We start from the raw sequence: 14,164 nt of genomic DNA, 5'->3' as shown, positions 1-14,164 counted from the left end.
TGTTAACCTGGCCAGGCAGACCTAACACACACGCATGGGGATCGACATCTCGCTTCGCCCACGCGACTTTTCCCCTTTCTTTCCGGGTTGTGGATCAGGGTCACCCACTTCGAGTACAAGGATCCACGCCACAGTACGGCGCCGGGTCGTGAGCCTCCTTGCACCCGCATGTGGCCGCATGAGAACAACGTTCAAAGAGGGTGAAAGTAAAGTCCACTCGCCGGGCCGATCAGGTACTTAAGCTTACCGATTATCATATTTCTCGGCATGTGGTTAGTACATTCAAACGCTTAACCACCACTACCACACACTGCGGTCTTATCCATTTTCACTAAACAGACGGGGCATCACAAATACCACAGCCCCGCCCGTGAGCCTTATAGTTGCAGTATGTAGTAGACATTCAATTCCTATAGTTCTCGCGAGTGACAGGAAATCACTCGACTTCTACCGAACCATTAGCCTAGCCATCTAGCGACCTACACATACTAGTGTTCAAGCATAGGTACCTAGGATTATGCAGCTAAGGTTCCAAGCAACTCCTGTAAACTTAAATGCGCAAGTAGATAGAAACAATAATAAGTTGCATAAATTTAAAATAGATAGGACATGCTACGGGGCTTGCCTTCTTGAGCTAAGTTAGTTTCCGAGGCTTCTGGAGTCGGGTTCGGTTTCTCGACGGCGTCGGCGAAGTTCACTTGAGCTTCTCCGGGACCTTCTTCCGCTTCAGTCACCAGCTCATACGTACCGTCGGCGAGAGTAGTCGTGTCTATATGAAATGCACATGCATGAGTGGACGATGATAACAAGTTAAGATTAAGACATTATAGAGTTGTAATCCAACAACTCAGGTTAAGTGGTGCAGCATCACACTCTCTGTTTCATTGGGCAACCGTTTATAGAGTAGAATCTAACATTTCTAACTACACAAGGCATCATGATCAACGGCACAAAAGAAGCTTACTAACTTCATAAACAAATGGTAGTTGTTTCCGAAAGCAAGTAAATCATAGTTTGTTAATAAATTGACAACTCAGAGAACAAACAGTAATAAATTTAGCAAAAATTACACTAAATAGAATATGAATAGAGTAAGCTATCATGTAAATTTCATACCAAAACATGTATCCATTTATTCAAAACAATTCATTCATTCAAACAACACCTACAAAAAGATTGAATTATACAGGTTAAACCAGAGCAAAACATAAGCTCAAAATTTAAAAGTAGTCTTAAACAGGTATTAATTAGTTACTGTGAATTTTTCAAGATTTTATATACACATAATTAATTCTGAAAAAATAAACAAAACAGACATCAGATTAACAAGATTCATTTTTATCTCCTGTTATAGTCATTAACTGGGGCTCAACCTTTATGTGCAAGCTAAACTATTCAAAAAGATCACTCAGAAATATTTTCATAATTTATCATCAGCATAAACTATTTATTATAATTAAAGTCTACTAAACATGGATTAAATCAAAGAAATAGCCACACATGAGAACTGACCACGAAATTTTTATAGAAATACTATAGTTACAAGAACAAACCACCATAAAAATTTCACTGCAAGATATGGCTTCAATCATTAGTTAAAGAAAAGATAAACAACTAGTCTTTATGTACCTAGTGACACAAATCAATTTGTACAGAAAAAACTTTCAACAAACACCCATCATATTTTGATTCTACTGCATAGAGCTTTTCATAAGGATTCCAGAACAACTGGATTTGCTATTTTACGAATTTTCTACAAATTTATATTGAATTTCAAAGTTTACAGCTAGAAATAACGAAGATGTCCTTAAATCACTATTCATCTGAGTCACAGGCTATTCAAACAACCCCCTGGATTTTCTTAAATTTCAACCCGAGGTCCCTGGCCGGTTTGGGCAAAATAGAGGACCGGCGGCGGCTGGATTTCCGGCGTGTTTGCTCGCCGGCGGCGAGGGTTAGGATGGGGAAAAGGTAAAGGGGACTGAGCCGCACCTCTAGGTGCCCTTGGTTCGCGGGGAGGAGGTCCGAGGCGGCGGCTCCACAGGCACCGGCGGTCGGCGGCGGCGGTTCACGGTGGAGGCAGCGCTCCGGCGGCCGATTCGGGGCGGGCTCGAGCCTAGGAGGACCAGTGTGGACCGTTGGAGCTCTATAGGGGTTTGGATTTGGCGGAGGAAGGCCGGAGCTAGGGGCTCCACGACGACATAGGGGCGGCGGCGACGGCAAACCGCGGCGGCGGCGCTCCGAAGTGTTGGGGGCGGCGATGGAGTGGTCGGGAAGCATCTATGGAAGGTGGAGAAGCTTGTGGGGCACGTGGATTTGGAAGAAATGGGACGGAGGCGGAGGTCCACGGCGAGCTGAGCTCGGCGGCCATGGCGACGGCGGGCGGCGCCTCTGGCGCAGGGAGGAGCTGGGCTCAGCTCTCACGCGAGGAGGGGAGAAGCGAAATCGAATTGGGCTTCGACGACGGTTTAGGCGGTGGTGGAAAGGAATGGCATGGAGACACGTGGGCACAGACGCCGAGACGGCGACGGCGAACGGCGTCACGACGGGAACAGAGAAGGGAGATGGATGTGATGGCAGCTTCGTAAATAAACAAAGTTTCAAAACTCCAGCTCATAAACTCAATTTTTCTCCCTATTCTAAAGGTCAAATAAAAAACTTTTGAATATCAAACTTGCTTAAAATTTCGAGATCTACAACTTTCATTTTAAGCACTTTTCCATTTGAGACTTTGTTTGAAAAATAAAATTTGAAACTTGAATGTACTTGAAAATGTTGTATACGCTTCGGAAATCAACTTTTTCTCCCATTTTTGTGTAGCAACTCGAAAAACTTTGAACACGAAAATTGTTTGTCTTTTGAAAACCTATAAAATTGGTTTCGGGCAAAAAATCATTTGAGCAACAGTTTAAAATTCATTTTTAATACCTGTTCGTTATGATTTGAAAGATGATTTAAACGTTTAACAGCTGTAATTTGAAGAACCCGTCATTTCATGTGTAAAACTTCATTTTCTCCCCTTGACATCAACTAAACTTTGGTTTATCATGATGTTAATGAGATGCCTAATCAATTTCATATGCACACGTGCATCGGTTCAAAAGTTATTTAAGTGTTCTACCCTGTGTTCAAACACACATACATATAGACATTCATGCATACACATGCATTAATTCAAGGTTTCCTAATTAATGATGCATGATTTGGTTCTAATTACCTTAAATTGGCTATTTAAAAACCTGAGCCATCACAGCAAAGCACCGGTGCATTAGATGTACTATGTTCCAGAGAGCATGTTTTGGTGGACCTCAACTCGTCTTCAGCACCAGTTGAACCGACGCTTCAGAATCAACCACCGGTGCATTTGTTGTACTATGTTCCAGAGAGCTTGTTTGAGTTGACCAGTGAACCTCTTCAGCACCGGTTGAACCGATGCCTCTACGGAGCATACACCGGTGCAATGACGCAAGCCTATATACTGTGTCAGAAACCCCAACGGCTACTAATTGGACACAGAGAGACCGGTTGAACCGACGCCTTAAATTTGTCACCCGTCGATTCTTCCGATGGTCACGGTTTTTCTGCAGTGGACTTCCAACGGCTATGTGACCCTCTCCACTCTATATAAGGGCACCCCCTGGCTCATTTGAAGTGCCTTTGACACCTTGAATACCTGAGGCCACCCTTGAGAAGAAGAGAAAGTGCCTTTGACACCTTGAATACCTGCTTTTAAACTACCTCATATTAAATTACATTCTATTGGTTAAGATTAAAGAAATCAATGAGAAGAAAAGGAAGGGGGATGCTGTGTTACTTGCAGTTGCAGCTGGCAACAGGCGGCCTATAGTTCCCAATGTGTCATATGTATATGTAGATTCAGACATTGATGAAGATCTTTACCAGATCATCAAATAATCTTGTGGAGAACTCTGCAGTTCTTCAGATCAAGTTGACAAAGTGATGAGAATCTGGACAACATCGAGGTCATGGCACCGAAGATGCAGGTATGGTGAAAGCAAAGAGTCGAACCAAAAGATGGTTTGGCATGCAGCGAGAAAAGAAATAATGCAACACCAAATGGTACAGTTGTTGTTAAGCCTGCCAATGGTGATGGAAATATTCTGAAGGAATGTGTACAATCTCCTCGTGCTATATTTGTAAATGAAGCTACACTAGATGCCCCAGATTGTTCCCATGAAGGTGAGTGTTGGAATATAAGTGAATTGCCCACCTCTCCCCATCAGCTTAAGCTTTTGGATTGAACTGGTTGGTGCATGCAACTCAATATGGTATCAAAGCCAGAGGTCTCAAGTTCGAACAACGGGGCTGAAAGTCTCAGCGAAGTCTATACCGGGGCGCTGGGTGAAGCCGCGAAGGACCATCTTGCCTTGTAGCGCTCAAGAGAGCCATCAGCCTTGAATTTGTGTTTGAAAACCCATTTGCCTGTCACCACATTGGCATGAGACGGCCATGGAAGGAGATCCCAGGTGTTGTTGGCGAGGGATCAGAGATAGCGATGCGTCCTGAAAGACGGCGGGCATGCGGATGCCGCGCTTGCCGCGAGTCCGCATGGCATGCTGGTTGGCGACGGGCGGCACGGGTACGGCTCCAGCAGGGATGCTCGGAGAAGACGGCGATGTCGGAGTCGAGCCTAGTGCCGGGGTAGCCCCGGACGTCGGCGGGACTGAAGCACCCGGAGATGGCGTGGCAGCCGAGCTCGACGCGGTCGGGGCGCCACGGGCCGCCACATCAGGTGGCGATGCAGTGGGGGCGCCGAGGGCCGCTTCATCGGGGGCCGCTGCGGTTGAGCTGCCAGCAGGGGTGGCCTTGTCGCGGCGGGTGTAGACGATGCCGAACCGTTGGCGCAGCGGTGGAGATGGCGCCGTCACGGGTGGCCGGTGTGAGCCGTCGGGGGGGGGGGGGGGTTATCCGCTGCGACACAGGCAGTGGCCCATCAGGGGAAGACAACCCGCCAGGAGCCCACGAGGCCGCACGGGGCAGCGGTGGGTCAGGGGCCACGGCAGGGGTGGCCGGAAGTGGGCATGAAGCCGAGGGCCCACGAGCCGGTGTGATGGGGGGACCTGCAGAAGGAAAACATGGTGATGGTGGAAAGGGGACTGTCACAGGGTTAGAAAAATCCTCCAAAAATTCAAAAGCCTCGTAAGGTGGTGGTGAGGGGTCTTCGGCGAAGGGAAATGAGGTTTCGTCAAAGACAATGTGGCGAGAAATGATGGTGCGGTTTGTGTGGCGATCAAGACAAACATAGCCCTTGTGGTGAGGGGAGTAGCCAAGAAACACACATAGGGTGGAGCGGGGAGCATTTTATGAGCGGCTGTAGCGGAGAGGTTGGGGTAACACTTGCACCCGAAAACCCTTAGGTGCTCATAGGATGGCTGTACACCAAACAGTGCAAGGTGGGGAGTGGAGAAAGAGAGGGTTTTGGTGGGGGAGAATGTTGAGGAGGTGTGTCGCCATGCCGAGGGCGGCGGCCCAATAGGAAGGTGGTGCACTTGCGTGAAATAGCAGGGAGTGAACAACATTGTTGGTGGTGCAGATAATGCGTTCAGCTTTGCCATTCTGAGCGGAGGTGTATGGGCACGACATGCGAAAAAGAACTCCGTGGGACTCAAAGAATGAGCGAGCACTAAGATTGTCGAATTCGCAACCATTATCGCTTTGGAATCCTTGAACAGGAACACCAAACTGGGTGTGTACATAAGCGAAAAAATTCGACAAGGTAGAAAAAGTGTCAAACTTGAGACGTAAAGGGAACGTCCATAGATAATGCGAATAATCATCAAGAATGACAAGATAGTATTTGTGACCAGAGACACTAGTGATAGGCGAGGTCCAGAGATCACAGTGTAATAACTGAAATATGTGACTAGCACGAGAGGAGGAAGCATGAAACGGAAGGTGAACATGTCGAGCAAGTTGGCAAGCATGGCAGAGACCATCGGTGTTGCTTGATGTGCACTTGATGGCAGCCGAGTAAGCGAGCTTGGAGAGCGCCTCATGACCGGGGTATCCGAGCCGTTGATGCCAAAGCGCCGGGGAGGAAGATGCAAGTAGAGCTGAGGCCGAAGGTAGTAGAGGGTAGAGAGGCCCGAAACTGTTACACCTGGCGATCTCGCTCCGAGTGGGAAGATCCTTCACAGAACAGCCAAAAGGATCAAATTCCACACTACAGTTATTGTCAATGGTAAACTGATGAACGGAAATGAGATTCTTAATAAGTTTTGGAGTAATAAGAACATTATTAAGATGGAGATTATGTGGGAGATGAGCAGTGCCAGTGGATGTGACAGGTACAAGGCTACCATCACCGACGACAATGTTAGTGGGAGAGTAAATAGAGCTAGGGGTAGTGGAAGAGAGAGTACCAGCATCGGAGGCAACATGGTTTGTGGCTCCAGTATCAAAATATCAGTCGTGCTGAGGAGGCTATTGAAGATGGACCGTCTGAAATTGGGCCGCCAAAGCCTGCTGATCCCAGCTAGTGGTGTAGAGGCTGGCGGCAGGAGGGCCCATCGGTGGATTTGGGGCTGGGACACCCCACTGACCGGCCCACTGACCAGGCGGCCCAGTGATGAAGGCGTGAGGGGGCTGGGCCGGCCCAGCAGGCGACGGGCGGGGGGGACCGCGAGGCCCAGGCCACATATGAATGGAGCCTGTCCACGGGTTGTGATAGCTGGGCCAAAAGCCGCCAGCTCCTGGGCCTTGGCCACCAGACGCAGTCAAAGCAGAGGAGGCGGAGTTGCCTCCGCTGCCGGGCCGTCCGCCGGCGTTCCCGGCGCCGTAGCCGCCCCCAGAGTTGCTGCCGCCTGCGCCGCCGCCCCCGTGTTTCTTGCCGCCGCGCTTGCCGCGCCTAGAGGAGAGTCCAGGGGTTCCTTACTGGTGCTGCGGGGGGGCGCCGGGCAGGCGAGCCCCGTTGGAGGAGCCCTTGCCGCCACTAGAGCTGGAGAAGAGGGCGGTGGCGGGGCAGTCTTGGCCATGGTCAGCTCCTCAATCTGAAGATCAGCTCGGACCTACAGGAAGCTGGGTAGGGGGTTGGTGCGGCGAAGGTGGAGGCCGATGGCTTCGAACCATTCATTGAGGCCGCGGATGATGTTGAGGACGAGGGTGCGTCGGAGACGGGTTCGCCGAGGTCGCGGAGATCCTCCGTCTTGCGCTTGTAGAGCCGACAGTAGTCAGCGACGGAGAGGTCGCCTTGATAGAAGTTGCGGAAGTCGGCGTCGGCGTACAGGGCGCGCGTCGCCTGATTTCTGAGAAATTGGGGCTCGATGGCGAGCCAAATGTCGCGGGCGGTGGCACAGCGCTCGGAGACGGTGTCGGCGAGGTCGTCGGAGATGGTGCCGAGAAGCCAAGTCCGCACTTCGCAGTCCATCCGGAACCAGTCGGCGGAGGTGGGAACGGCGATGTCCAATAGGGCATGGCGCTCCAGGGAGTACCGCCCAAGGGTGAGGAGAAAGGACTCGCGCCACCGGGCGTAGAAGGTGGACGCACTGTCGAGTAGAAGCGGGATGAGGGCGCGGATGTTCTGCACCGAGACCGCCTGTGCGTGAAGGTTGAGGAGCGCAGTGGCCTCGTGCTGAGCAACGGCGTCGTAGAGGGGTTCGTCGTCGACGATGACAAAGGAGGCGTCATTGTCATCGTCGCCGGGCGGAGAAGGGAGGTCAGCCGCAGCGCGTTCCCGCGCGGCACAGCCAAGAGTGGCACGAAGACGAGCATCGGCCGCATCATGGTCTGCCTGCGCCGCGGTGGCCCCGCATTCTGCCTCAGCCGCATGGGCGAGTGCAGCGTCGCGGGCGGCCTGGCGGGCGCGAGCATCCTTCGTGGAATCGGCGGGCGTCACCGGCCGGCCATCAGGATGAAAGGCGGCGGTGGCGGCGGCGGCCGAAGAGTCGACATCGTCGCCGGCCATGAGCGGCGTCTGGATGACGCGCTGGAGCAGCGCCTGGGCGGCGTGCTGGAGGGGCGGCGCGCTTGGAGCGGCGCCTGTTGCGGAAGAAAACGGCCTGGGTGAGAACCTAGGCGTCTGATACCATGAAAGCTTCTGTATATTGATTGATTCATGGAGTAGAGGAGATTACATATAAATAGCCTGAGGAGCCAAGGGTCCACAGTCTATTTATATGTAATCTCCTCTGTACTCCATGAATCAATCAATATACAGAATCTTTGAGTGAGCAAACTTTCAGTAGAGGTGAGGAACTGCCAAACGCTGCACTGCATGGAAGAGTTCAAAACACCAGTTTTGCAGCTGACAAAGTAGCCACTTCACAAAACATCTCCACTAAAGAAAATGTGGGAAACACTGATCTTTCTCCAACTGAAAAAAATCAGTGTAGAGCAATTATGGATCTTGTACCACGTTTGGCTGTCTACACTGTTTCATATCTTATAATTGATTTCTATTTATTTACCCAGTTCTCAATGGTTTAGGTAATACTACCTCTGCTGGAGCGAAGGCTGTGGTCGAATTGAAGGGTGGAATGAAACAAATCCGTCTATAAGGGTATGGTCATTCTTAAACTGGGTCTATTTTCTTTCCATGACTATTATACAACTGTGTTATTCCCATTTGTTTTTCAATGCTCAATTCAAGCATGCATGGTGAAAGAAAAAAAAAGCATGAAAGTTAGAAATAGGAAGTGTTAGAATTTTCAGGGCTTCACATCATTTTTGTTTCCTTGAAAAGCATTGAGGAAATTCATTTAATTTTTAATATATGCATTATCATTTCAACAGAAAAGAGAAGCTGGGATGGTCAAATCTTTGTATGGAGTAACCTAGATTTTCCAGTGGACAAATGGTGTAACCAAGATTTTTCAGATATTCAAAAGATGAAGAGAGTGCTTCAGATATTCACTTGTTCCAGCAGGGTATAGTCAGTTCTCCCTCAACATGTTGTTGCATTCATCCATTGGAAAGAAAATGTTTGATAAAATAGGTAAAATTCATATATGACTTCCATAGAGAAATTCATGTATGTTGTAAAGGCTCAAATCACATGCTCTTGATGTATCATGAACATGCTTGGTCAGCGCATTACCCCATGTGCCCTTCAAATAAAAAGAGATCAAACTATGATAGAAAGAAGGTTCAAAGGACACATACTAACCTCATGTTCACCAAAAAATTGATATTCTGTAATCCAACAAGCCTACTAATGATTAGTCATTGGCTTTTGCTTTCCTTCCCCTGTTCCCTACATTTTTCTCCACCACCACAATCAGTAAACCATGAAAGTATCTGCTGCAGTAATGCCAAATCCTATACTATGGCTAGAAGGAAGTGAAATTAACTATTCCCAAATAAGATAACAATACTAACTGAGCAGCTTGGTTATTGTCTTCAGTGATTTCCCCTTTCTAATTTTTGAGTTGTGAGCTTTTCCATGAAACCTATGCAGTCCCCTTCCTAATTCTGACCCTTTGTCCCCTAAAAATCTGTGTGGTAAAAAATAATTAAATTCAAGGTGGGAATCAGGAAGAACGAAATAAAATTGTTTGTACTTTGTTTTCTCTTTAACAACACCCATAGCACCAACAATCAGGGTGTTAGTTTGTCTATCATCTATATTAGTAAAAAGGTAATAGCAAATTTTTGGAAAAACAAACCATGTATACAACTGTGTTCCTGATTTCAAATAGGAACTGAGATATTAGTTATTGCTGTGCACAAACATTCCACTTGTGCATTCCAAAAATCAATAACATAGCATGGCAATGTGATTGTCGTGGTGCTGCAAACCACAGCCGGGTGGCGGAAGGCACCCGCCTAAGCCCAAAGGGTGTGTACTCGGGGGTAAGCTAGTCCTAGTTTGATCTCGCTCAAGAACACGATGAACACAGCAGGATTAGAGTGGTTCGGGCCGCCGAAGCATAATACCCTACGTCCACTGTGTGTTGTATTGCCTTGCCTCGAGAGAGTCCGCGAGAGCTTGTGTGTTGTGTGTCTCTGGAGAGCTTGTTGTGTACAGCGAGCACCTCCCTTTTATATCTCAAGGGGACGCGTACATGGCTGTTGGGACCCCGACAGGTGGGCCCAACGATGTAGTACAAGATAACGTACTGTTCATAATTATGGCGTCGCAAGCGAAGGAGATCTCTCTCCTGGATTCCATTGTCTGCTCCTGGAGTTCCCCGTTCAGTGTGTCCAGGCGCTATCTTGTCGGAACGGCGCCAGGTATAGCCAGCGGCGTTGCCTGCCACGTAGTTGAACGGGCCGCGTAGCTTGCGGCGTAGGCGGCATGATGGAAAAGTGCAGTGCCGTCGTATCCAATTAATGCCGCAGACGGGCTCTGAGCGGGTGTGGCACAAGCGGCTGCACTGTGTACCTTGGTAATACGCGGTGCACAGTGAGACCTGACAAAGGCTGTCCCGCGTGCCGCGGCGACAGAGCACGCCTCAACCATCCGCATTAAATGCGGTGGGTGGGCGAGTCTTCCAGCGGAAGACTCGCGCACGAGCCCGCGCCCGTGCCTCCGGGACACATGGCGGCTCCGGACCCTCACGCGGTAAGGGAGGTCCGGATGGACGCAGGAGGTCCCGGACCCCTATGGGGGGTCCGAGGCCTCGGCTGTCAGCTCGGAGCTTTCCTTCCTTAGGGACACGTGGCGTCTCCGGACCCATCCCCAGGCGGGGAACGGGTCCGGGGCCATTGGCATGGTGAGGAAAGAGCCTGACCCATGGGGCCTGGCTACTCCGTCCTTTGCGCACAGTTACGGATAACTACGCGGGTCCTGCCTTGCCGCAGTAAGAGTGGGTATCCCTGTTACAGGGTATCGACAGTGGCCCCGGGCCCACCTTGGGGGAGGTACGAACCCGCAGGTGGGGCCACTACTGCGATTTGGCTCTGCATAGCTTGAAGCTTCTTACTGCAGGGGTCTTGACCGGCTTTGACCATCCATCGGGTTGTTTGCTGCCTCATCACATCGCAACGGCTTATTGACTCATGCCCCCCCACGCACAGTGGTTAACCTAGTCATGCGCGCGACGCTCGGCATTGTTGCGGCCAGAGTAAACGATACATTTACCATCGGCGCAGTTCCCGAAAAGCTCGGCCACGCCAGCGCTTAATACGCGCACGTCAGCTCAGCTTCCGCCTCGCTTCGCGCGTGGGCGACGGTTCAGATCCCGCCTTTTCACACCTTTGTTGGTTACCCGCTCTCCCTGACAGATGGGCCTGGACCCCCTTGTCATGGGCCGGCGGTTAACACCAGGTGCGGGCGTCGCTTGGGTTCCAGCGACGGTTCCGGGGCGCGCCGGTTGAGTCAGGCTTTATAATGGGGCGAACCGCATACCGCGGTTACTTTCCCGCATTCGCCTTCTCCCTTCCAACCTTTGCGCCCCTTTGCCTTCGAGCTTTCCTTGCCCCTTGCTCCCCGCGCAGATTGCTCCTCGCCTCCACAGAGAGATGGCATCCCTTGTTCATTCCCGCCATTTCCAGACCGAGGAAGAGCTGAACACGGTGTGCCGCCTGCTTGGGTGGAGTGCGCAGGAGACCGGCTGGAGGGTCCGAGCAGGCTCGGTTCCCCTCGGCGACCTCCGCGCCGGGGAATTTGTGCTATTCACCTTGCACATTTCCACCGGCGTGGGGCTGCCGGTCTCTTCGTTCCTGCTGTTGCTGCTGGAAGACTTCGGCTTCCAACTTCAGCACCTTACGCCCCACTCCCTCCTCCTAATGTCCATCTTTATCCATTTGTGCGAGATGTTCGTGGGAGTGCGGCCCTGCGTCATTCTCTTCCGCCATTTCTTCATACTAGTGAAGTCCGGGAGGGCGAAGGATGAGGTGGGGGCGTATTACTTCCAGACAAGGAGCGACCTGCCGACGCCTTACATTCCCGGCCTTACTGGCGGGAGGTGGGAGGAGTGGCGCAGGGATTGAGTGATCGCCACCACCGAAGCTAACGAGCGCCTCGACCTGCCGACCGAGGGACCCGCCACCGACCGTGCATCCTGGAGGGCCAAGCCGATCCTGCAGCCGGATTTCGACTCCGTGTTGGGCAAGATCAGGTCGCTTGCGGAGAGCGGCCTCACCTCGCTGCACGTGCTCGGAGATTTCATGAAGCGTCGGATCGCCCCCTTGAAGCAGAGGTCGCGCCCTGCTTGGAACTTCACCGGCCTCAACGACTGCAGCAGGACCCACCGCGGAGAGGGGAGCGATCTAACCCAGGAAGCCTTGGAGGTCCTGGTGCGGGCGGTGACGGGGGATGCCTTCATCCCGGAGCAGCTGATCCTTCCCCAGGGTGTCGTCCCCCTCTGCGAGGACTCACGCCTGAGGACTGCGGTGCTGGCCACCCTGCCGACTCTCGACGACGGCGGGCTGGCCGCACGCCAGACCGGAGGCGACCCGAACCGTGGGCTCCGGATCCCTGGCGCGTCCGGGGACCAAGCTATTCCGAGCACCGCGGGGTCCGGCCCTACTACGAAGGGGAAGCAGGCCGTGCCCGGCAGTGCCGCCACAAGCTTCCCCAGCCAGGTCCGGAGCAGTCCCGGCGCGTCGTCGGGAGATGCAGGCCGGCGCAGGCTACTCAGGGGCGACGCGGGCCAGGGTAGCTCCTGGGATTCCGGCCCTCGCAGATCCTCCGGGGCAACCGCGCCGCCACCATCACCGCCGAGAGACAACTCCCTCCGGCAGCAGCAGCAGCAGCGGCGGCAGGAGCAGCAGCAGCAACAATAGGAGCAGCAACAGGAGCCGCAGCAGCAACAGCAGGAACAGTCCCGTGTTGCGCCTTCGTCACCGCCACGGGAACAACGGCAGCAATAGAAGCAGTTGTCGAGCCTCCATGGACGCTGGGTTCCCGGCGCTTCAGGGTTAGTATTATTCTGGTCACACTCCTTATTCTCGGTGCTCTGCTTTACGCTGAAAGCTCCTTCTCTTTGTTGCCAGGGCTCCTCGCCCAAGCATCCCTTCCACCATCGCTGGCTTGTCGGCTGGTGCCCAGGCGACCGTGGCCTCGGCGGCGACAGCGGAGGCGACGGCGGGTGCGGGATCCTCGGGTGCAGCGACCTCTGCCAGCCCGGTGGTGTCCGATGCGGTGGTGACGAGCGCGCCATCACAAGGCTCAGCAGCGCCCAACGCTGCAGCGGCGGATGCACCTGTGGAGGGCGCGGCAGATGCAGCGGCGGCGGAGGCGCCAGTGCTGGGCTCAGTCACGCCTGACGCAGCGGCGGCGGAGACGCTGGTGCTAGGCACCGCCGCACCCGACGCAGGTGCGGTGGAGGCGCCGGTGCTGGGCATAGCCACACCCGACGCGGCGGCGGCGGAGGCGCCGGTGCTGGGCGCTGCCGCGCCCGACGCAGCGGCGGCGGAGGTGCCAGTGCTGGGCGCAGCCGCACCCGACGCAGCGGCAGCGGAGGCGCAAGTGCTAGGTGCAGCCGCACCCGACGCGGCGGCGGTGGAGGCGCCGAAGACAAGTGCTGCAGCGGCGAGCACAACGGCTTCTAGGGCTCCGATGACTTCACCGGAAGCTCCCACCTCCAGCTCCGGTCTTGTTGCAGAGGAGGAGTTGGAGGTGGTCTTTGGCAGGCAGCTCCTGCAGCTCCAACTCCCGGAGGAGGAAGCGGCTTCCCTTCCCCAGGTGCTGATCCAGGTCCGGAGGTCGATAGAGGAGGCAACCTCCTCCGCCGAGGCAGCCTTCCGGCGGGAGTGGGCTGCTCTGGAGAGCGAGCGCCAGCGCCTCTCGGACTGGCACACCCGCCTGGAAGCGCACACGAAGGCTGAAGCCTCCCGTGCTGCAGAAGCCCGGTCAAAGCTCAAAGCCGACCAAGGGGCCTATCGAGCCAACCTTCTGAAGGTGTTCAACCGGGAGCTTGCAGTATCGAGCCGGGAGAAGGCCCTGGCCCAGCGGGAGGAGACTTTTGCCTTGGAGATGGTCAGCTTCGCTGCCCAGCGGTCCGAACTGGAGACCAGGCTCGCTGCCCAGCGGTCCGAGCTTGAGACCCGCAGCTAGGGTCTTGAGATCTGCAAGCAAGAGCTGGACGAGCTCTCTGGGAGAGTCCCACGCAAGCTAGCTGGAGGAGAGGGCCAGCAAGCTAGCTGTTGCCGAGGCGGAGCTGGAGGAGGACCGGAAGTCCCTCTCTAAGTGAGAGTCCCACGCCACCGGCATAGAGAAGCAGCTTGGGATTCAGCGCGAGTCCCTCAAAAAGCAGAAGGA

This window comes from Panicum virgatum, chromosome 9N, assembly GCF_016808335.1.
Source record: "Panicum virgatum strain AP13 chromosome 9N, P.virgatum_v5, whole genome shotgun sequence".
NCBI lineage: Eukaryota > Viridiplantae > Streptophyta > Magnoliopsida > Poales > Poaceae > Panicum > Panicum virgatum.
The sequence above is the reverse complement of the archived record's forward strand: the minus strand, read 5'-3'. Positions refer to the sequence as shown.